Source organism: Camelus dromedarius, chromosome 2 (genome assembly GCF_036321535.1).
Source record: "Camelus dromedarius isolate mCamDro1 chromosome 2, mCamDro1.pat, whole genome shotgun sequence".
Classification (NCBI taxonomy): Eukaryota; Metazoa; Chordata; class Mammalia; order Artiodactyla; family Camelidae; genus Camelus; species Camelus dromedarius.
In genome coordinates this window covers 77078657-77101386 of record NC_087437.1, presented here as the reverse complement: position 1 = coordinate 77101386, position 22730 = coordinate 77078657, and the positions used below count along the sequence as shown (strand labels likewise).

The 22730-nt window shown below is 37.5% G+C and overlaps 1 pseudogene; it reads right to left on the bottom strand.

Moving 5' to 3' along the window:
• LOC116154397 (large ribosomal subunit protein uL1-like) overlaps positions 1-19570 on the bottom strand; it is a 119185-nt pseudogene extending 99615 nt beyond the window's left edge.
• Positions 19571-22730: the final 3160 nt, after the last annotated feature.

Sequence of the window (22730 nt, the reverse complement as noted above, 5' to 3'; positions counted from 1 at the left end):
ATACCCTTTCACAGTTTTTTAAAATTTTTCTTTATGTAAATCCTAAACCTTTAAAATATTTCCCTAAGGACACAAAAGCACATGGGTACACTTCATAAATTACTCAATCCCAGCAAATCTTATGGAATCCACTAAGTCAAATATGTAATTGTGTCTGTGTGTATTGTGCTGAGAAGGCATATCCATTTGCTTTATATCATGGTCTGAATGTAAATTATGGGTCTTTCCTCTCTCCTATCTACAACTACCTTAATGTATATAGTTTATTATCCCACATCTCTTCAACCTGTTCTATTCTAGAGTAAATGACCCTATATTCATCTCTAGGTACTCCCACTTGCCTTATTAGTAAATAGTCCTCTTTTCCAAAAGAGTTGCTAAAATCACCATTTCTTTTCATTCAGAACCAAGACATGAGCACCTGACTGACTCTTAGAAGTGATGCAGATTCCATGCTTCACAGAGCAGACTTCTACCTGTCTGTCTGTCTGACTGTCATCTATCTATTCATATGTGGTTGATTTAAAATACAAAATCTATCCCAATTTCAACTGAAATTTATACATATATTATTTTTCTGATGAATCACTCAAGGAACAAGTTTTGATCTTGTTTTTTTTTTTTTTTTTTTAACTTTAAAGGGGGGTAGGGAGAGGCCTATGAACAATATCCTAAGACCAGCTAAGGAAATACACAACACAGTAAGTGCATATCCAAGATGTAAGTCCTGCCCCAGCTAGGTGGTGACCAGAGACTGGGGACCCATCCAGCCATATCAGTTAGAACCCTGCTTTATATTAGCAGCTGTTTTAACTCACAAGCCAAAGGCATCTGATTCCATAACAACAGAACAGGTGCTGGATTGTACCCAAGGACTTGTGACTTGTCTAATAAAAATTAAGACAAAACATAGACTGTACAATTTAAAGCCCAAGTAGGGAAAACTGATTTAGAGAAGATGGATTTAGGAGGAATTATTCACAGCTGATTTCTCTTATCCTGATCTACAAAAGTTTGCGGCCCCCATTGTTAGTCAACTTACTAAGAATGGACATATCTGAGGGTCTGGACTTGAATCACTTACCCTGATATTAATGAACTGTGAAAAGTTGGACAAATTAAATTTCCAATGCCACATCTAAGAAATAGAGACTATAATCCTATATACTTTATATCAGTGGTTCTTAACTGGGTCAATTTTGGTTGTTACAACTGGGAGCGTGCTACTGGCATCTAGTGGGTAGAGGCTAGGGATCCTGCAAGACATCGTACAAAGCACAGGACAGTCCCCACAGCAAAGAATTATCCAGCCTGAAGTGTCAACAGTGCTGATGTTGAGATACTGCTTTATAGGGATTTTGTGAAGATTAAATGGAATACAGCTTATGAGGTGCATTAAACAGGCCTGGCCTATGGTAAGCAGGTACATGGTTGCTGTTCTCATTATTATTGTTATTAATTATCTGAACTCAGTCATTTTTCCCATTCAACTTTTTTTTGGGGGGGGATACTTTGTGGTTGCTTGTGAGGAGGGATAAAGTTGTAAAGTGCAAGATGGTGAGTGCTAAATTCCGCACATAAGTAAAATGCCACAGGAATAGTGACATATTAAGGACAATTTGCTAATTAGCATTGTACAGTATCTCCAACCATTTAAATCCAAACGTTTACTTTCTTCTAGGGATGTTTTCCTTGTTCACAGAACTCCCTTCAGAATTAGCAACTCCGGACAAGTCCTTAAAGTGAACTCCATCAAGTACTAAAACAAACAAACAAAACCCAACCATCCCTGTATGAAGTTTCTGCCTTACTTTGATCAGACACACTGTATAATACTGCATCTTATATAAAATGCCCTCTTAAAGATAATAAAAGGAAGAAATGTACACAGTCACTGAATTAATAATTATATGACCTGAATGACACAAGGATACAAATGGTGTACATGTTACACCCCCCGAGTCTGGTGAGCCACTACATGGATGTCTTCAATTCTGATTTGGGTAACTCAAGGTCTATATGGTTTGTATCAGGATTTTTTGATTAATGAATAAAACCTGAAGTGCTTAACAATGGGAAAAGGGGATTTTAGACAAAGATTAATATCAGATCAGCTAAGCTTTCCTGAGTTTGCACGTCAGCAATTCAAGAGCACTGACTCCACTGATTTTAGGACAGAGTCAGTGTAGTGTGGTGCCAATGCCAGCTACAGCATCATCACCAGAACACTTGTTAGAAATGTAGCCTCAGGCCCAGCTAGGTTTCCTGGACCAGGAACCCCGGGGATGAGTCCAGCAATGAGTGTCTGGTCATAGTCCTCAGGTGATTCCGATGCACACTAAAGTTCTGAGGTTGTACTACAGGAAAAAAACAAGCAAAACCAAACAAACAAAGAAGCTGCTTTGTAGGGACTCCTCAAAGTGAGTATTTTTATATGAATTTGTTTTCTATTCCTCAAAGAGGATGCAACCTAGATCCACTTTTGCTGAGGGGTCTTCATTCTCACTGAAATACAAGGGATTAATTTACCTAGATTCCTAACCTCAGACAGACACACAGCCCAACTGACAGTAGCAGAGAAGCTGGTTACTACCCCACAAGACTTCCTCTCACCACAGCACAAGAAGCACCACCTGATGTATGGAAAAAAGGGAAGAACTCTGGGTTTGAACAAAGTCCCTATCACTTACAGTTAAGTGAACCTTGAGCAAATTATATTACCCATGTTATCCTCAATTTTCTAATCTATTATAAGAAAGTTAATTCATAGGATTTTAATAAGGTATAAAATTAGGTGTCTGGTTCATGCATATATTTTTAAGAGATAAATAAAACTCCCAAGAAGAATGGATGTTTATGGCCAGCTAAAATATCTTCTCTTTCTATGGATGTTATATCCTCTAGGAAAGCCACGTTATCAGAAGGTGGCTTAGTGAACGCAGGCTCAGAGGAGGGGAGTTATTTATGTAAGTCTTTCATGGGTCAGGCTAAGACTGCCTAACACAGCCACCTCTGCAGTAAGAGCTACCACTTACTGTCAGGCACTGTACTAAACACATATATTCACACATTTGCTCCTTTCAATGATCTGTCTCTGTCTTACACACGAGGAAACTGAGGCACACAGGGTGTACAAACCTTATTCAAATTCATATAACAAGCAAGTGGCAGGCATGGCTAGGAATGAAACAGCGGAGGCCTGCCTGTTTAGCACCCATGCTGGGAACGCAGATCCCTGGCTTAAGCTGAAAGATGAATTGTCACTCTGAAACGACTGATTACTCTTGGCTTAAAATTTTCTTGCTCCTCTGCTGCTTCTTCAAGTGAGCTTAGCCAGCTCCTAGGTTTGGAAGAATTCCCAACCAGGGTTTCTGTTCAGGTGTCTGGATGTGCAGTTATTCTGACATACTGGGTGGCAGTGGAAACTTCTCTTTATATTTCAGCCCAGATAAAGATAAATGAAGGCTAAACAAGAAAAGAGCTGAAGTCAACATTTGGACTTTGATTTGAAACTAAATCACAACAGTGTTAACCCTTCCAACTTTTCAAATTCTTAAACATTTTAATCTCAAGTTGAGGAAAGAAGAGCTTTTATTTCATGGATCCCTCAAGCAATAGTTTTGTGCTAAATCTTTAAGTTTGTGGGTCATGATAATAGTTCTAAAAGCAACAGAGACAAAAAGAAAGAAGAGAGACTGAGATTATACTTAATCTAATCTATACCTTATTTTTCTTTTCAAAAAAAATTAATGCTTGAAAATAACACTTCACAGTAATACATGAAAATGCACAACTTCTTAAAATTGTATTTACCTACACCTAGTTAGCTTTTGTGATCATGATACAGATGACTCTAGTCCTTGAATCAGCTATTCTTGAAAAATGTTGTCATGGCCAAACCTCTATCACAGGGCACATTCTGAGCATGAAGGGGTAGTGATCAAGTGAACACTGTGGTCAGAGAGAAAGAGAAGAGCGCCAGCTGGAGTGTTAATTGCCAAATTTGTTAAGAGAGTAGGGAACATGGTAAACCTCCTCCCTGCCAGTGAAACTCCGGCATGACTTCTACAAGTCGAGAATTCCTGCTCTAGTTATACAACAGGATACACATAAAGCAGCATATAATCATTGAGTTATTGGCAACAAGGTAAATTAAGGAAGAGACATTTCTTTCAAAATATTCATTGACTATATAAAACATTTCAATCTTCCAGGTTTCAGGGATACAGCAGAGAACAGAACAAAAATCTCAGCCCACAAAGAACTTAAATTCTTAATACTCATCAATGAAACCACATAACTCCACATAGCTATTGAAAATAAGATGGACATAACTACTCCCAAGTCTCATAAAATACAGTATCCAGAATTTATTTCAGAATGTCTTCTGTAACTATCCTTGTAATGATACAGCTATGGAATCTTCATACTGCATAGTATCTTTCTTCAGCAACACATGAGGATTTGTATTGGGATGGAACAAACATTGTGGTGGGATAAGCTTTGTCATCAGAGATAAAGCAAGACCTTAAAAACAGAACAAATGTAGGCACAGGCTACTCCTTGCTGCCACTGCCCATGTTGTTTATAAAATTGGACACCCGAGATGCCATTTCATATGCCTCTTACAGAATTTCCAAATGCACTCAAACTAGTGAAGACCTAACATGAGAGGGAGACACCAAAAGAGCGATGCAAGCATTCAAACTCAAGAAATAAGGGCATTCTACAAACACACTCCATTTCATTTCAGAATTTGACACCGTAAATCAACCACATGACGGTATCCTTTGAACAACGTTAATTCTGGGGAGAGAATTAATTAGTGTGTAGAAGTGCAAACATTGAGCTAGAAGTAATTAGATGTGAATATATCAGGTGGACTCTGAAAGGAAATGAAAGTATTTTTCTCTGAAGGAGGTTGTCAATAACAAGCAGAAAAGTAGAAGAGGAAATTCTGGCCACCTAGGGACACATCTCTTTGGAAACTGAGGCATAACAGCATAATGGGATGCCCAGAGTGGCTACAGTTATGGGTATGTTGGTAATAAATATTACATAGCATAACAGTTCTAAAACTAATGACTGAAAAAGTGCCAAGATATAGCAGCTATTCAAAGGAGCTATGGATAGATTAGATGGGGAAAAAAAGAAAAAGGAAAAGGAAAAAAACAAAAAGTTTTGAGAAGGAGTTGAATGAATTAAAATGGAGACAAGAGTGTATTCACTTTTCAACGAAAGCTTTCATGTGCAGTGGGGAGTGGAATGATAGTTGGAAGGATTAGCAGATCTTGATTTTTGAGGATTAGAGAAAACTAAATTGTCTTTAAAAACAGAGGTGAAGCAAACAGGGAAAAGATGAGGAGCCTCATGTTCACTGAGGGAGAACCTCAATTAAGAACATACTGAATCCATTCAAAAATCATTTCAAACATAATTCGAAACTTTGATGCTTGGTCTTTCATTTAGCTTTTGCAAAATATTAACCTTTCCATTTTTATTTTATCTGATTCCCTGGGTAGTCCTACCAAAAAGAATCACTTTAAACCCAGATTCATTATAATGTACAATATAAGGATCCCATTTAGGAAAGAAAAAAAAAAAACCCTACTTTTTATTTAAGTGCCTTTTAGAAATCCACGATTGTTTCACTTAAGGGAAAATGTTTTTAGAGAAGCTCAGTATTTCTTGAGAATCCAAAGTGAAATGACTTTTTGAAACTAAAGCAGAGACGAGCTTATCACCACTCAGAAGACCCTTAACTTTAGGCCTTGACAGTTTTCTCAGTCTTTTTTTAAACATTAACTGTAAAGCTTGACTGAAACTAATTTTTGCCTAAAGAATTTGTCCCTAGTAAATTAAAAACGTTAATTCATTTACTAAGAAAGTATAGCCCAGCCAATTATAAATAATTGATTCCTCTTTCTATTCCCCATTTTATATATATCCATATACAGTGCAGTAAATATTGGTTGTTGTTGAAGATGTTAGTGGTGGTGGTGTACACGGTAGAAATTTTGCATCTTTTTCGTTTTTGAACAGCAACTCTACTTCCCTGGGAATCACCTGTTGCTCATTCCATCTGACTCTCTATGGGCTGCCAATCACAGCACATCTGTCAGCTTTCTCATGGGTTTACAATTAACCACCAATCACAATACTTCATCCTTCTGACCACAGAAACTGGCTCAGGGAAATCATAGGACACAAGTTTTGCAAATTAGAGTCTTTATATGGACACTAAAGGAAAACTTTTATCTTTCCCTTAAATCATTAGCTATAAAAAGTGTGATTCCAGAGCTGCTGGTAATGATGACTCTACCACATAGAGAAGGCCCTGAAAATTCTCAGTCAGGAGACTTAATCACAGCTGCTCTCCCTTTGTTTCAATTCTGAATACATTAAGTGCCCATCTTACGTAAAAACTAGTCTAGAGATAGTAATAGACTGAAAAATAAATACGATGTCACCTCTTTGTTAAATTTTCAGCCTAGTTAATAGCCTGTAATGTTTCAGTCATCAGAGTTTATTCAAAATATCCTAAATGAGAATGTATTTTTTCCAGCTATTTGACAGCCCTGGTGATACAGTGGTGCTCACACAGATACACTTCCTGGACTCATGGAGTTTACAGTTTGCGAAAAGAAATGCATTAATCAAGTAGAAATATTTAGTTTTAAACTGTGATTAATATTCTGAGGCAAATCAAACATATTTGAATATTTATGTAAAAGAGGAATCTATTTGAGATTTGGTGGTGGGGTGTGGTGGTGATGGTAATTTCGTGGACTGGAAGGCTGGAGGTGGGAGCAGACAGGCCTAAACCCTTAATGCTGCTGCTGGGCCCTAAGGGAATATATGACATCAGGTCACTGGAAGCGTATCCTGCTTTGACTCGGATGCTCACAGTCTCCACCACCATGCTCCATCCTTCACCCTGACACACCCTGGTTGCCACAAAAAAGAAGCAAAGTAAGCTGTGGCAGAGGTGCTCTTGGGACACACTCTGGGAGCCAATGGAACGTGGCCTGAAACAGCAATGAGCTCTATGCCCGCGGACCCAGGGTCGGGGATGGTTAGGAGAGAAGCAGGCAGCTGCCTCAAGCCAACTGACAGTGAAGGATTTCTAAAAATACTAAAATGTTCAATGGAGAAAAACGAGATTACTTTTCACAAATGTAATTAAAAATTGGAGTGCCTGTTGTATACATGTCACCAGCAAAGCCCGTTAACATCTCCTGGGAAATAAAAATACAAACCGGGTAATCAGTAAAGTCTAACCTTTTTTCTCTTTTCCTTTGTGCTTCCTCTAGTTTCACGTGCTCACACGGCGCCACACAGAAGCCATGCACCCAGTGCTTCAGACCGGAGTTCTTCCTGCCAGACGGCTGCGCCACCGCCTCAGCTGGTCGGACCGTACGCAGAATTCAAGATGGCGGCGGCGGCGGAGGGTCTCGTGCGGGGAGGAGGCGCTGCGCAAGCCCAGATCTGGAGCTTGAGCAGCTCACCTGTGCCCGCCCTGACCTCTGCCTCCTCCCCCGCCCCCTCCCACCCCCATCCGCTGCTGAGACCCATAAAAAGCAGCCCCGCCCTCCGCCGTCAGGGACAGCATGTGCTCCTGAGGGCGAGCCCACCCCTCTCCATTCTCTGAAAAAGGACTAAAATTTTCCTTTGCTTCTGAACTGAACTTGGTCTCCTAGTGCTGTGAGTAACACTGGGAGGAAGACCCTTGGTGGGGACGGACTCCGCAAGGTCGGTAACACGATCAGCATGTGAAGCTTGAACTACCTCAAAGGGAAGCAGGAAGGGCTACGTTTCTTCTTGAAGTGTGTAAGGCCTAGATGGTAAGTCTGCAAGACACTGGGGAAGCATTTTAAGGGAGCAGAGATGATTCTGCTCAACATATTCTACCATCTATTGCAAGATTGCTGGTCTGAGTTTTCTGCCATCGTATTTCTGGGTCTGGCATAGGGCCTGACTTACAGTAAGTACTCAGTGTGTTGAATGAATGAAATATTACAATGAGAAACAATTCCCATGCTTATATTTAGCAACTTTGCCTAAATTTCTAGGAAGAATGAATGTTTTTTCCTTTTCAGTCATTTCTTTCTTACTGTCCCTTCATCAATACCTATCATAAAAAAATACTGGATTCTCTTGACTTCTTTCTTTACCTGAAAAAAAAAAAACTTATATCAATATAAAATAAATGTCAGTTATATTTCTAGGTATTTAGGAAGTTTCACTGTTCGGTTACTAGCATCTTTTAAGCATCTTACTATTGCTATAAAGGAATTGCACTATCCCCATTCCTACCCAAAGAGCCAACAGAAACAGTGATGACAAGTATCAAGTTCATTTCCAAAAGTGTGTCGTTATTTACTGTTCACTATTTCAGCGCTGTGGAAGACTTTCTGCCTGGAAAGTTGGAAAGGCTTCATAGAGGAACATAAGTACTCGTGAAGACTTGAAGGATCCAAAGAAGTCAAAAAGACAAAGATGTGGGAAGTATCCTTCCAAGAGAAGGAGGGAATTTAATAAGATTACATGCAGAGGAAAGCAGAGTTTGGTATTTAAAGATTCCTACAACTCTAAAGAATGCGAGCATTTTAAGATTGTTTGTGATGAATTTTATAATCAACTCTTTCAAAGAACTGTATTCCCCAACTGTTTGTATCAATTTCTATCAATAAACTATAATCTGGAGAATACCCAGATGGTAAATAAAATTTCCTTTTTAGGGCAAATTTCTCTAAATTATAAGCTAGTAAAAGCTTCCTATAATTAAAGAGAGTAGAGAGGGAAAAATAATAACTTCAAGTTGAAATTCTAACTATAAGGAAACTTGATTGAGTCAAATTGTAAAAATTCAGTTATTTGTGGTTATGAGGTTTTTTATGACTGTTATACAATCTATCTTTATGCTTTTTAAAATCATCTATAGCTCCTTTCATCATTCCTTCTTTATCCGTTAAAAGCTTTGAGAAAAATGGAAGGAGAATGTAAACAGAAAAATTAAATTCAAGAGAAAAATAAAATGCCATTAAATAATTTAATATAAAAGAAGATAATTTGGAATGTAACAGTATGGGCAATTAGGGTCGTTAGAAAGTAAAGACAAACAGCTTGAAGAATTAAAGGAAGAATGGATAAATAGATATAGAGGTTTTTATTCATCTGTCAGTCCATCCACTCATGCATCCATCTATTTGACTCCAAACTCTTGTCTATAATATAGATTCATATTTCCAGAGATCCTTTGGACAACTCTATCAAGATTTTACAACTTTCTGCCTTTTAGAAAATTGGAAGTGTCAACATTCATTTAATTTCTCAAGACAACAAAGTCATTCTTGATTCAACATTTTCCTTTGCCACTCATACAAAATTGTTCATCAAGTCATATTGATTCTACATTTGAAAAGTCTCATTAACTTTCTTTTTTTATTGTTGTTGTTGGGAGCCACTGTCATAGATCATCTCTTGCATGGATTACTGAAACAGAATTGTTAACAGTTTTCTGATTTTACTTCACAGAGCCCTTCCAATTAATCTTATTTCTTGATATTCAATATATTTTTCTTTCATTTAAAGAAATAAATCTTTCAAATACACAAGATTATTACAGAGTATAACAGAGAACTATATTTAAAAATTGTTAGTATTTTCCATGTTTGTTTTAGAAGTTTTTATTTCTAAAAAAATGCTGCTGATGAACCGAACTCTTTTTCACCCTTCTCTGTTTTCATTTTCTTCCCAGCCTTACTAAACAAACTTAGTCCCCTGAGGTTGGTGTGCATCCTTCCCACCTATGATTTAAAAAAAAAAAACTGTGTCAGGTATGTATACATAGAAAGCTATGTTCTATATAGTTTTGTGTACTTTTAAATTAAAGCTACATGGTGTAACACCATGCATATTCTCCTGCATCTTACTTTCTTTACTCAGTGTTCCTTCAAATCACTTCAGCATTTTTTTCATTCAGCATGGGAAGGTGTAGTTCTGTTGATACAGTTTATTTGAAATACTTTGTAGTATTTGTTCCATCTTCCCATCTTCCTTATTATATACGTTCTGTATTTCACTCAGCTTGCTACTAACTATTGCCTTTTCCCAACTGGTTAGTGTTAGTACTGGTAGTAGAAGTCACAGCAGTAACCGTAGTAGCACCCATCAATGATTATTTAAATTCACAAACATTTTCATCAATTTCTCTGCCCGTTTCTCTTCACATTCCACTCTTGGTTTTGTGTCAGTGTCCTTGTTAGTAAAGAACCTTTTGAAAATGATAAACTCTCACACTGAAAGCATTATTCAATCTCTCTTGAGTCCCTACCAATGAGTGAAGTTCTAAGTTGACAATCATTTTACCTCAGCACAGGATATTATTTCGTTATTCCTTATAAATATTTTTACTTTTACCCTAATTTTTTTTTTTTTGGTTGTCTTTTAATTTTTTCTGATTTACTTTTAAGATTTCTATATTGTTGATGTTCTCATATTTATTAAATTCAAGAAAACCCGGGTCTTTTTGTGTGTTGGACATTGCCTCTCATGTTTTCTCTTACGGAATTTTATTAGCTATATGTTGGACATACTGAATCTAACCTCTATGATCAAAACTTTTTTTTTTTTTTATGTGACCCATAAGTTTATCTCTTTGAGCTTTGTTTTCTGTGATTTTTTTTCAAGGTTCCCCTTCTCCTGGTTTATTTTCTCAATGGAACTTATTATCTAAGTCTTTAAAATGTACTTATTTTTGTTATTGCTTTGAATTTGAGGGGCTATATATTTCATTTCTTAAGGTTAGATTTGTTCCTACCTTAAACTTGCCTTCCCCTCACAGTTTAGTACTTTCAATGTGATTTCTATTCTTTTTAAAAAATCTTCTTAATCGTTTACTAGCAGAGTATTCAAATTTCATTCTACATTGTAATATTGCTTCCATTTCTTGGTGTTAGTTCCTCTCTTTGCTATACGTACCAACCCCCACTTCAGGTGACAGTTCCTTCATTTGTTCTGCAATTTTTTAATGTGATTTCATTTTTAGTAGGACTCTTTGGACTCTGGGGAATCTGAAGTTCTCTGTAGACTGGTTTACATCTTTTGTGGTTATAGGAGGTTCAGTGGTGCAGTAGCTAGGATTCTAGTTGGCCCCCACGACCTTTGTCTCCTACCCTATGATTATGTTATATTACTGGCTGTGATGGTCAATTTATATGCCAACTCGGTAGGCTAAAGTCCCCAGTTATTAAACCAAACAGTAATCTAGGATTTGCTCTGAAGGTATTTGTAGATATGATTAAAATCCATAATTAGCTAATTTTAAGTAAGGGAGGTTATCCTAGCTAGTCTAGGTGGGCCTGATTTAATCAGTTGAAAGGCCTTATAAGCAGAACTGAGGCTTCTCAGAAGAATTCCGCTTGTGGACTACAGTTCCAGCTTGCCCTTCCTGCCAACGTATCCTATGGATTTCCAACTTTCCCAGTCAGTCCCCACACTCACATATGCCAATTCTTTCCAATAAATCCCTTAATATATATCCCTTCTTCTTTTTCTCTGATTGAACACTCACTGACATACTGGCAAAAGAAATTTTTCAGTGTAATAAAAGATAGAAAAGGAAAAAGTAACTCGTCTAAACTTACAAGGAAACCAATCTGCCAACAACCTAAATGAGCCCCGAAGAAGACTCTTCCCCAAAACATCCAGATAAGAGCTCAGCTTGGCTGACACCTTGATTTTGGCCTCAAATGACCCTAAGCAGAGAACCCAGCTGAGTCTGCCCACGTCTTTTGGCCTACAGCACTGTGAACTAATAAGTGGACATTGTTTTAAGCCAGTAGGTTTGTGGTAATTTGTCACACAGCAATAAAAAACCAACAGAAGTACTTTGGACCAGTATTCACATTGATGTCTTAGGTTGATATTCCACACCATGGGTAATGTGAACTTCATTTTCAACTTATGAGTGACCCGGGCTTGGGTTTAAATTTCTGTTGTGTGATGATTTCTACCCTCACCCCCTGGCAGGCAGCATTCTTCCTTGTAGTTTCTTTAGTCGGTGGATGAAATGTGACTAATCCTGTTTTTAAGAAACAGGCAGTTCTTGGCTTTACAAAGGATCCCAGGTCCAGGTCCACTTACCTCTTTCAGAATTTTTACAATTAACCTTTTTTTAAAAAGGCTAAGTTCCTATGCCAAAACTTCCAGTCTGAACATATAATTATAAGAAAAACCAGGATCAGGTGGTAGAATGAGACTAGAGAACAGTTTCACAGTCACTTAACTGAATTCCTTGGAGACAAGCAGTTCAGAACTGATCACTTTTCCAGTTTGACAAACGTAATACAGGGCATTTACTACGTACTACATAACACCCTTCCTAAGCCTGGGTCAGTGTTCTGTGATCAAAGACATTGGAATGTATTAATATTCACACCAAGTCGACAAATAAAGAATATGAATATAAGCTCAGGTAAAATTTGACTGCTATTTGGTTCAAGTTAGGGCAGAGTTTACCACCAAACACATTAAAACAAACTCTACAATTTGGGAGCTCTTAGATTTTGAAATTTTAATAAGGGATTGTGGGTAAACATTCAGGGGAAGGTATTTTTAGGAGCAAAAAAATGAGATCCTAAAAATTGGGATAAAAAAAGTAATATACTTCCATAAAGAACAAAGAAAATCTTGACAACAGGGCTTTCCAGTTAATTATAGAATTTTTTGGAGAGAACTTGACTAGACACACTGCTTTCATCCAGGCTTAGCACTTGGTGTTTTAAAGCTGCCCTTTCAAATTGTGAATTCCACTTGGGCAGGAGTATATCCTACCACTATTAGCACTAAATAAATATTGCAATGTCACAAAAGTAGCCAGATCATCAGATTATTTAGCCATGTGCTGTCTCACAGATCCTCTGAATTCTGTTTCCCTTGGGGAGAAGAGCAAGGTTTGTTCGTATTTGGACACTGTCATTCTAAAGGGAGGCCTCCACCCACAGGTGCTGCCGTAGCTGAGAGGAATCCAATTTGCAGCTTAAGTAAAAAAGTCATTTACTTCTTTTGTTGCTCTGCAAAGGCAATTAGGCCAGAAGCTGCATATAATTCTGGAATAATGCTGAATTGTGTGTGTGTGTGTGCATGCACACATGTGTGCCTGTATAGCATTTTAAAGCAGGTGTAAATAATCTTTTCATTTAATTCTTTCAAAGAAGCTGACAGTAAAAAAATAAGGAAAGAACAGGAGAGCACTGTAAAAGGGCACAGCTGTCATCAGTCTGCTTTTCATTCCAGATACATCGTCATGACTTCAGTGATCCTCCACTCCCCATATTCTGTGTTCAGAGTGTTTGCAAAGACAAAGGGCTTAAATCTACCACATCTTGATGTTCTACTAACAGTGTTTGTCACAATTCAAATAAACATTTACCTCTTGTGCCAAATGGTTTTCTTGACAATCTGTGGCTTTTCTTCTGACTTTGTTTTCTGTTCTCCTGAATCTAACGACACCGAGAGATCGAGTACTGGTTCCTCTTTCAGCTGAGAGAATAGAAAACATTTCTATTACAACAGCTTTTGAAATCACCTCTCCTCTAATTTCACTTAAATAGCTTCTCCTATCACCTGTGCTTTCAGTTGAGAAAAGGTTAGTTCTCATCCTCACAGGTGACAAATCAATGAAAGGACTGGTGACAATAGCAATGGGCTGTAGCCGGAGTTAATTATGCTCCGGTGCATGTCTTTCATTAAGGTGCTGTTTCCTTCACCAGAGCCCTCGATAAAGCATTTCTCAAAGGGCCCCTTAGGAGTCTGTGCAGGGTGGAGCAGCCTATCAGGCAGCTCCGGCGGGACACAGCGCCACGGCCTGTGAGGTGGCATTAATGGGGCTGAGTAATGCAACTTGACAAGGCCTGATGAATGGGACTTTCCAGGGGGATGGTCGGACAAATATCGACTCCATGACAAGCATAGTTTTCTAAACAATGTGAGACTTCATTTATCATTTGATTGGTTATGAAAAAGACCTAGTCCAAAAGGAGGGCTGGGATTTAATGAAGAAATTGTCTTCAGTGGTTAGAAGCAATATGAGTTGATGGGTTTATTGGTAATTATACTCTTCATCTTGTGGCATGAGAGAAATCTCTGGCTTGAGAATGTGACTAAGAAATTGCCAAACGGCAAATTGGAGTGAAAAACTTGCTACCTCCTTAACAACTTTGTGGCTGCCAAATATGTCTAGATATGCCAAAAGTGGGAACTGATACTACCTAATAGCTTTGACTTCTAAAATATGCTCCATCACCACAATCTTGACTATAATATTTCATATCTTCAGTTTAGAAGATTCTTCTGGATTGTTTTTTTCTGTGATGCCCCATATCCAATGAGTATAAGCTTTGAAAGAAAATTTGGAAAGGGGGACTCTTGTTTTTTCCTGCACTGGAAACTGGAAACTGGAAACTTAACTATAATGGTTGCATTGGTTTTACTAAATGAGGTATGTCCAGTAACAGAAAGAAGAGGTTATTTAAATCAAGACCTCATGGAGACGACAACATTTTGTTGAGGGAGATTAAGGAATATTCATATTGAATGAAGTAAAAAGTCTGTACACAGGAGCTGGATTTCAGTCTTGAGTTCTCTGTTCTAAACAACTGACAATAACCCTTAACCATGGTTAATGAAATAGTTCTTGTCAGAACAGTGCCTTGTTCCACATCATTTATGTTGGGATGGCAGCTTCTTATATTTTGAGATCTTTGTTATTAACGTTTTTCTATGACTGTAGTTTATCAAACCATTGGTTATGTGACCCCCGGGTACACTTTGCAAAATGTTGGCCCTGGGTCTGTGAGGTTTGCAGCACTGTATTAACCTGTGTGCGCCACCCACGTCTGCTGGTGGCTTTGTTCTCTTTGTGGTATCAACATCATCATCCTTATTATTATTATTAAATTTTGGTGGAACAACAGAGGAAGAGATGTTTGTAAAGTCTCTATCTGCTTAAAGAATAAGAAGGAAAGACGCACAATTACCAGAAGACATAGAAGCAATGAAGGTTTCTATGTAACACTGCTAACTATATTAACCTTGCCCTCCTTCCCCACAAGCAAAAATAGGATTGGCACTATTGCAGTTAATTTTTAAATTCCATACACTGTCTTCAAGAAAAGCCCATGCTTGAAATAACATGGTCTGCTGATATACAACTGCCTCTCTAAAACAATTCCCTTATTCATTTGCAAGTCAACTAATCCTTTGTCTCCATGTTGCTTCTATTTTGAGGCCACGTGTGTGTCTGGAAGAAGTTTTTGAATACGAAGATGATGATAATCATAACATGCTTTTGTGAAGTTCAAATTCTACAAATTCTTTCATTAATGTCACAGAATTCATCTCTTATAATAGCTAAAGGGAGGGAGAGAGTTTGAAATCTACAAATACAGAGAAGATGTAAGTTGCAGAAAATAAGCGAGAATTTAGAAAGAAAACACATAGTTCTGAGTTTAAGTATCCTGATTAATCTACATATCTACATTAAGTTCTTTCAAACCTGAATTTAAGCCTCTTGACCTCTAAATAAGTATTTTATTACATGGCTTCCCTAAATTCTCCCTAATGTTAATGAAATCTTTGAATCTTGAAATCTGTGAAGTTCGAATGCAGTGTTCACGTTGCCATTTCAGTTTTTCTCTTCACTTTTTTCTGGTAGTGTTGAAGGTTTGGCATCTCTTCTGGGCAAGTGTCTAATTACTACTTTCCCTTGGCATTTAGCCCAGTTAATCTCATTTTATTTCCTTCTGCAGAGCATCCCAGAAAGAGTAGGGTTATTTTGAGATCTTTACAATGAATAAATGAATTTTTTTTAGGTGACTGCTATCATTTCTAAATCAACGACTTCTTTTTATAAGTCACTGATAAAAGAAACACATTGGGCCAATTTGAAAGAGGAAAAGCAATGTCAACTTAGCAAGTGTGTGTGTGTGTGTGTGTAATGGGGCAGATAAAATAAAGGGAAGATAATCTGTAAGTGGGAGATTCCTGAAGTCAAAATACTTTATTTTTCTTTATTATAGTGGTTTCCATAAGCATTAATAGTGCGCTCTCCTTCCTGATGTACTTCAGGAGTTCATATGAAAGACAAAACCAAAGCAAAACCTATATATTTCAAACTACCCCCAAGAAAACCCACTGTATGACTTTTTGTTAATCTCCCTGAGTTTTATTATATGCCACCATGATACCCACATAAAAATCTTTAGAGTTGGAGACTTGAAGTACAGAAATAGAATGTGAAAATGGACATAAAATCACCAACTTCATAGCCCACTATCTGCTCAGTATCTGGCATTAAACACATACACATGCCCACAAAGACACACACTGAAACTTGTCCTTCCTAGTTTCTCAAACTTTCCCCTTGTACCAAAATTACTAATTTTGATAGGTGCCCAAATGTTTGTATGAGTTAATGTGGGGACAGGCCATGTTTGAAAATATGGAAAATGTCTATGTTTGGCCACCACTGACCTTTCCTAACAGAATGTATTTACTCTTTCCCTGACCTTTCATGAAGAAGCAAAACTCAGTGAACACAGGGGAACGTGTGGATTTGTTATATAACTTTGGCATCATAGAAAATAGTTTCCCCCGTTTTTTTTTTCTCTGAAATGCTTAGCTCAGAGACATGCTGATTAACAAAAACAGTCTAAATTTAAGACATGTAGGTATTTTCTGGTAACTTGTTAATTCTGAGTAAAAGTCAGCAATGAGTTAAATAGTTAAACACTCATATGCACACACGTGCAGAATTTCAATATACTATTTCTTTGCTGATTAACTTCTGGGGCAAGTGATTTCAAAAGGTTTTTAGGTCTTCATATTCTAGGCATCTAAGGTTAATTATTTTGCAATTGGAGCTATTACATGGTTGTGAAATTTCACAAACTATCATAGTAAAATATATATATATATGGGGCATGTCATACAGTCCTTAGTTTTTCAATATAGAAAATAAAGGGAATTTTAATCCTGTGACATATTTTTGCTAGTGTGAACTAGTACAAATAGGAGGTGCGGCAGTAAGTACGGCTAAAACAGTAAGTAATGCTAAGAGATTGATAAAATCTGAAATGATATGTAAAATGAGGCAAAATTCACATCTAGACTATTTCAGCAATTTTTTCCTAAAAAATATCTTCGTTATTTCTGTAGGGAGGAAAGATATGCTATTTTAGAGGCTTCCCCTTCTTTCAGTTTAATCTCTTCTAGGTGCAGACTCTGCTCCTCTGACAGCACCACAGCGCTCATTATGTACTGCAAGTCATCAGGCGGAGGTTGGGAGAGAGGAAGCCTGTTCCCCGAAGCAATTTGTTTCAGCGGTGCTGCCAGAGCATAGTTCAGAATTATCTTTAATATGAATGAGAAGCTGGAGCCACTTGAATAGGCAGATGGAGTTTCGTTTTTCCCCCCCAGACCATGGACTTGTCTGCTTCTTTTTTTAAAGTACATTCATCATCTTGGTTGCTATTTTGTCCAACCTTGTTCTGCCATTCTTTCCAATTACTCAGTTTAGTTCATCCATTCCAGGTTAGCTAATTGGCTTTGCTTCGCCTTCCTTTTCACACATTTCCATCCCATTCCACATGTAATTCAAGTCCCATTAGCTCCCACTTCATTTAAACCAACATAGGGCTCCTGGGAGTAGTAGGGCTGTTGGAAACAGGTGCAATTGGCCAGATGGCTGCCTCGCCAAGAGGGCGGAGCAGACTGAGCAGCTCCCTTGCCAAATTCAGACTGTCAGGCTGAGACAGCTAAAAGGGTTAGCAGAGGGCTGAACCTGGATTTAATTGCTATACTTTTGCTATTGGTTTCCTCTTAGACTCCAAATGCATATTGTTTTCAGGCTCAAAGCCAACTTTAAGAAACAATCAAGTTGTCTATATAAAATATCAGGCATCCACCACTGTAATGTATGCTGCCAGGATATTGCTTGGTTCTATTTTGAAAGAAGTTAAGACTAGTTCTAAAGATTATTTGGGTGCTAACTTGCCTCTGTGAACATCTATTTTCATGCCATATTTGCTACTCCCTACGACTGTCTCATGATTTTTAACTCAGAGAGCACCCATTCTGAACCTCGGATTAACTCCTAGTCTACCTTCTCCTTATTGGCCAGGGCTGCAAAACAAAATCACATGGCCTTTGCCCACTACAAATTCATGGTATCTAGTATCAAATAAGCTTTGGCCTAGTGTTTTTCTTTCATTTTTTCCCCAGAATATTCCCAAAAAAACTTTCAAATGCTACCATTAAATCCAGATTTTGCCTGCTTCACTTTTGCAAAGATGACTGACCGTCTATTTCTTATCATCTGCTGGCCATATATTCCTCCATATCTGATTTGTTCCACATGACTCTAATGATACTGTGTATTTAAGGAAGCATCGTTAGCCTTGTAATTTCCAGTCCCAGTTATTTTTGTCCCTTCAATTCCCACTTTCCTGAACTTCAAACAATGAACTCTAAGTCCATGTAAATCACCATGAAGATTTTATTTTTTCACTTGGGCTTTGAAATAGACTATTTTTGGTTTCCATTTAATCCTCTGGTCCTATCTTCTCTTTCTCTTTTTTCTTAATGCATTATGTATGTTTGGGTGTTATTCAAGGTTATCTTGCACCCTATTGTTTCTATTTCATTTCCCACAACAAACTGACTATGCTGCATTTTTTAAGTGGTGGCAGTATGGTTTATTAAGCTGTGCCTTAGCACAGGCACTGGGGCTTGCCCATGATGCTCTTACTGTACAAAGCCCGGACGTTCCGCCAAGTTTTCTTGAGCAATGACGCCAGACAGTTGCCAGCTAAGTGGATGCTGTACACAGGTTCATCATCTGTCATCTTTACGTGACCAACAGCCACTGCCAGACGCAGCACCTTCTTCATTAGGAACTTGATCGTGGACTTCACTTCATCAGCTTTGGCCACTATGTTCTCACTGTGGATCAGCAAAGAAAGGAACTCACCAGCCTTATTCAGACCTGGGCCAGGATTCTTGGGATCTGCTTGATCAGAGACTCTGCAGCCAAAAAGGCATCACACTTCTTAGCCAACTTCTTGACCAGTTTCCTATTCTTGTTGAGTTTCTTCAGAACCTTGATGTCCATGTTGGGGGATATCCATAGCCTTGGCCTCATCACAATGCTGCTGGTCCCCCAGAACACATGCAGAGAACTTGGGGCAGGGAGTGGACTTAAGCCTGATGGTGCCTGAGAAGCATTCGTCCTTCTGAGGATCACAGATAAAACAGTAACTTTTTGGTGATGACTTCCTATCAATTTCTAAGAACTTATCCCAATCACAAGTTTTTATTTTAGCTGATTTTAGGACTGGCAGGTTTTTTAGGACTGGCCCATAGGTTTTATTTTTGTTTTTTCAGTTCTATGAATTCAAGGGCTATTATTCTTTTTTATTTGTCCCATATTATCTTGTTAACTGCCCCTCCTTTTGTTACCACAATACTCTAATTTTTTCTCAACTTTTTCAGCTCTACTGTTACACATTCTAGTCTGAATTATTGTTAACATTTCCTTAAACAATTGCAATGGATTTTACCTAAAAATAATTGATACTAAAGACAACAGAAGCTAAATATCATGTAATATTTACTATGTGGTAGGTATCTTCTAGTTGATTCAATGCAGTTTGTCATTCACCCTCCACAATATCCCTATGAAGTATTATTATCTCTATGTTAAAGATGGTAACATTGAAGAACAAAGAAATTATGAAGCTTGCCCACTATTATAGAACTACTGCAAGATAGGACTCGAACCCAGGATTTCTGAGAAGGAACAACTATGCTATAACATGTCTATTTTCCCTTCTTTGTCTTCTCTCATCTAAATAACATGTGTTTAGAACAATAGCAGACATTCCTGGTCTACAAGCCTCCAAAAAGAGAAAAACAAAATCCCAACTTAAAATACTGTCCTCACAAATTCATATGCACCTACCTTACCAGACTCTTGGTTTTCTTCACAGCCTTCTCAGTCCTTCCTTAGAATTTTGATATCAGTTATATCTTTGGCACTCTGCGTTTACCCTTAGGAACAATTGGTCATAAAGGAGAAAAAAGATCTTTAGAGGGAACATATTGAAATTCTCCTGAAATAAAGGATCCTTGTGTTAAAGGATATGGCTAAAACTGTATTTTTTATCTTGAATTCACAAGTTACTTTATTACCTTGCCCCAGCACCACAATTTCATTTTTTTTTTTTAGTCTATTAGTCTTCTTACATCACCAATTTTATTATGTATTTCCGTTTTAAGAAATGTCACCTCCCTCCCTGCTTCTTGAAGCATAAAATTCAATGCTGGCCTGTCATTCAAAATCTTGCAAACTATATATAACTCTTCCTCTGTTATTCCCCTAATATACACACACCACTTTAAACACAGTATTCTTGTAATTTTCCTATCAACATGCCTTTTTTCACTCTGGTTCAAAAACCTGGTGTTACGCCAATTCTGTATGTTGAAATCCTACTCTGCAAGAGTCAGATCATGGTTTTATGCTCCTCATCCCATAGCCAGAAATAAGCTCCTTCATTTCTCAATTCTCAATGTACTTTGTACTTCTCTTATTGCATTATCATATGGTGGTTTGAAGTTTTGTTCTCTCTTTATGTACGTTTCTTATGTTTCCTGGTGGATTGTAAAATATTGGTAAAAAGGGTCAGCATCATATGTTTCTTTGTATTTTCCCAAAGCTAGCAGTGGACTGCTTATAACAGATGCTCAGTAAATGTTTACTATTGACATTGTAAAAAATAAATGGTATCATTAGTATTTCAGTTTATAATATGCTTTGATGAAAATTCTAAACCTGCCATCAGCATGATGGGAATAGACAGCAATGAAGGAATGCGAGGGACAGCACTGGTACATTGTATGGTATCTAATTTCATCCTTTAAACAACTGACATGGTAGGTATCCTGACTCTTATTTTATAGGTGAGGGAATTAAGTTTCAAGAAGATTAAGCAAATGCTCAAGATCCAGATAGAAAGTGTCAGAATTGGCTGTAAAATTCAGGCATTCCTGACTCCAAAGCCATAATCTGCCCATCTTCTTTTTTATATCCATAACTAGTTTTCAGTAAGACTTACTGAAATGCCTCCTAGGCTAATTCTTTCTTCCGTGTTTCTTCCTTCATGTTCTAATTCTAATCTCTCATCAATCTGTATGTTGATTTCTAGAATATGGTCTTAACTGATTTGCTTCCCTACAAAATTTCCAGCCCTATATACTGTTTCCCATATACAGCAGCCTGACCCATTTTCCTTAAAATTTTTTCCTTTCATCGTATTTTTGCCTAGTCAACTAGCTACAAAATAAGCTTGAATAATTTTTTTCAATGATCAATTTTGCCACATCTGAAATAGGAATAATAATATAATCTATCTCATAAAGTTGCAAGTATGAAATGGATGCTAAAAGCATGGCTTTGCTCACAAAGTAAGCATTTACTATATTTTAGTTTTTACTATGTACAACATATTTTAAAACTGCTATGTCTAACATCGTTTTACACAGAAAATGAGATGCAGACAAGAATTTTGCTTACAGTCAATCAGAGAGCTGGGATCAGGTCTAAGAGTAAAATCCCGACTTACTAAACTCAACACTAATACTTTTTTTTTTTTTACTATACAAAACTTGTGTGACTCACCTTACCTACCTTCCTTCCCACTGTCTGCATGTATCTCTTGCTTCGTGTCACAATACGCTCATCTGTATAACTTAATTTTGTTGTCCCTGCTTTGAAAGCCTTCTAAAGCCACTTTGGTTATCTGTTCTCTAACTCTCAGGTCCTGTTCAAATAACACTTGCTTTAAGATATTTTCCACAAAAATTGCAGGTCATTACCTACTCTTCTATGCCTGACTTTTCTCTCAGGTTTACTTTCTACATTATGCATTTATCATATAATTATATTGTACATTGCTTGTCCTATAAATACTTCATAGTAGGTGACACTAATTTTAATTTTACATAAGGAACTGCTAACACACAAAACTGGTTGAAGCTAAAAGAATTATTACCATCCTGCCTTGCCAAGACCTTCTCACCAACATCATGGCAAGACTTGGTTTCCTATTCCACATGTCACTCTAGATTGTTTTGAAGTGGGCATATTTGAGTTTCTGGGCTTTAATATGAGTATGTGAAAGATAGTTTTTCAATATTGCTTTTTGCAAGTGTTCAAAAGTCAGACTTTGAGTTCAGAGTTGTCATCAACTCTATTGCTAAAGCTCAATTTACTGCCTTCCCTAATTTGCTGCTTCTCTAGAGATTTGTGTAATGCTGAAACATGAAAATGTTTGTCCTCCAACATATATTTTCCAATGTGCCCAAGATAGCTGCCAGATTTCCCAGGATTTTTTCTTTCCTGTCTCATTGCACTGCACTCATATTTCCTCTCTTCATTTTATCTTTGCTTCCTTCAGTGGAAGAGTTATAAAAACTGCTATGGAGTCTGGGGCAATTTCCAGCTCCAGTTATAAAAAGAATCCTCCTGTTTCTGTGAACAATTCATCTCTCTGATACCTTCAATAAAATCTCTTTCACCATATTTCTCAGAGCTTTGTTGATTAACCACTTTATGCTGACCATGGGTCAGCCCAGGACTATATTGTCAATAGAAGCTAAAGAAACGT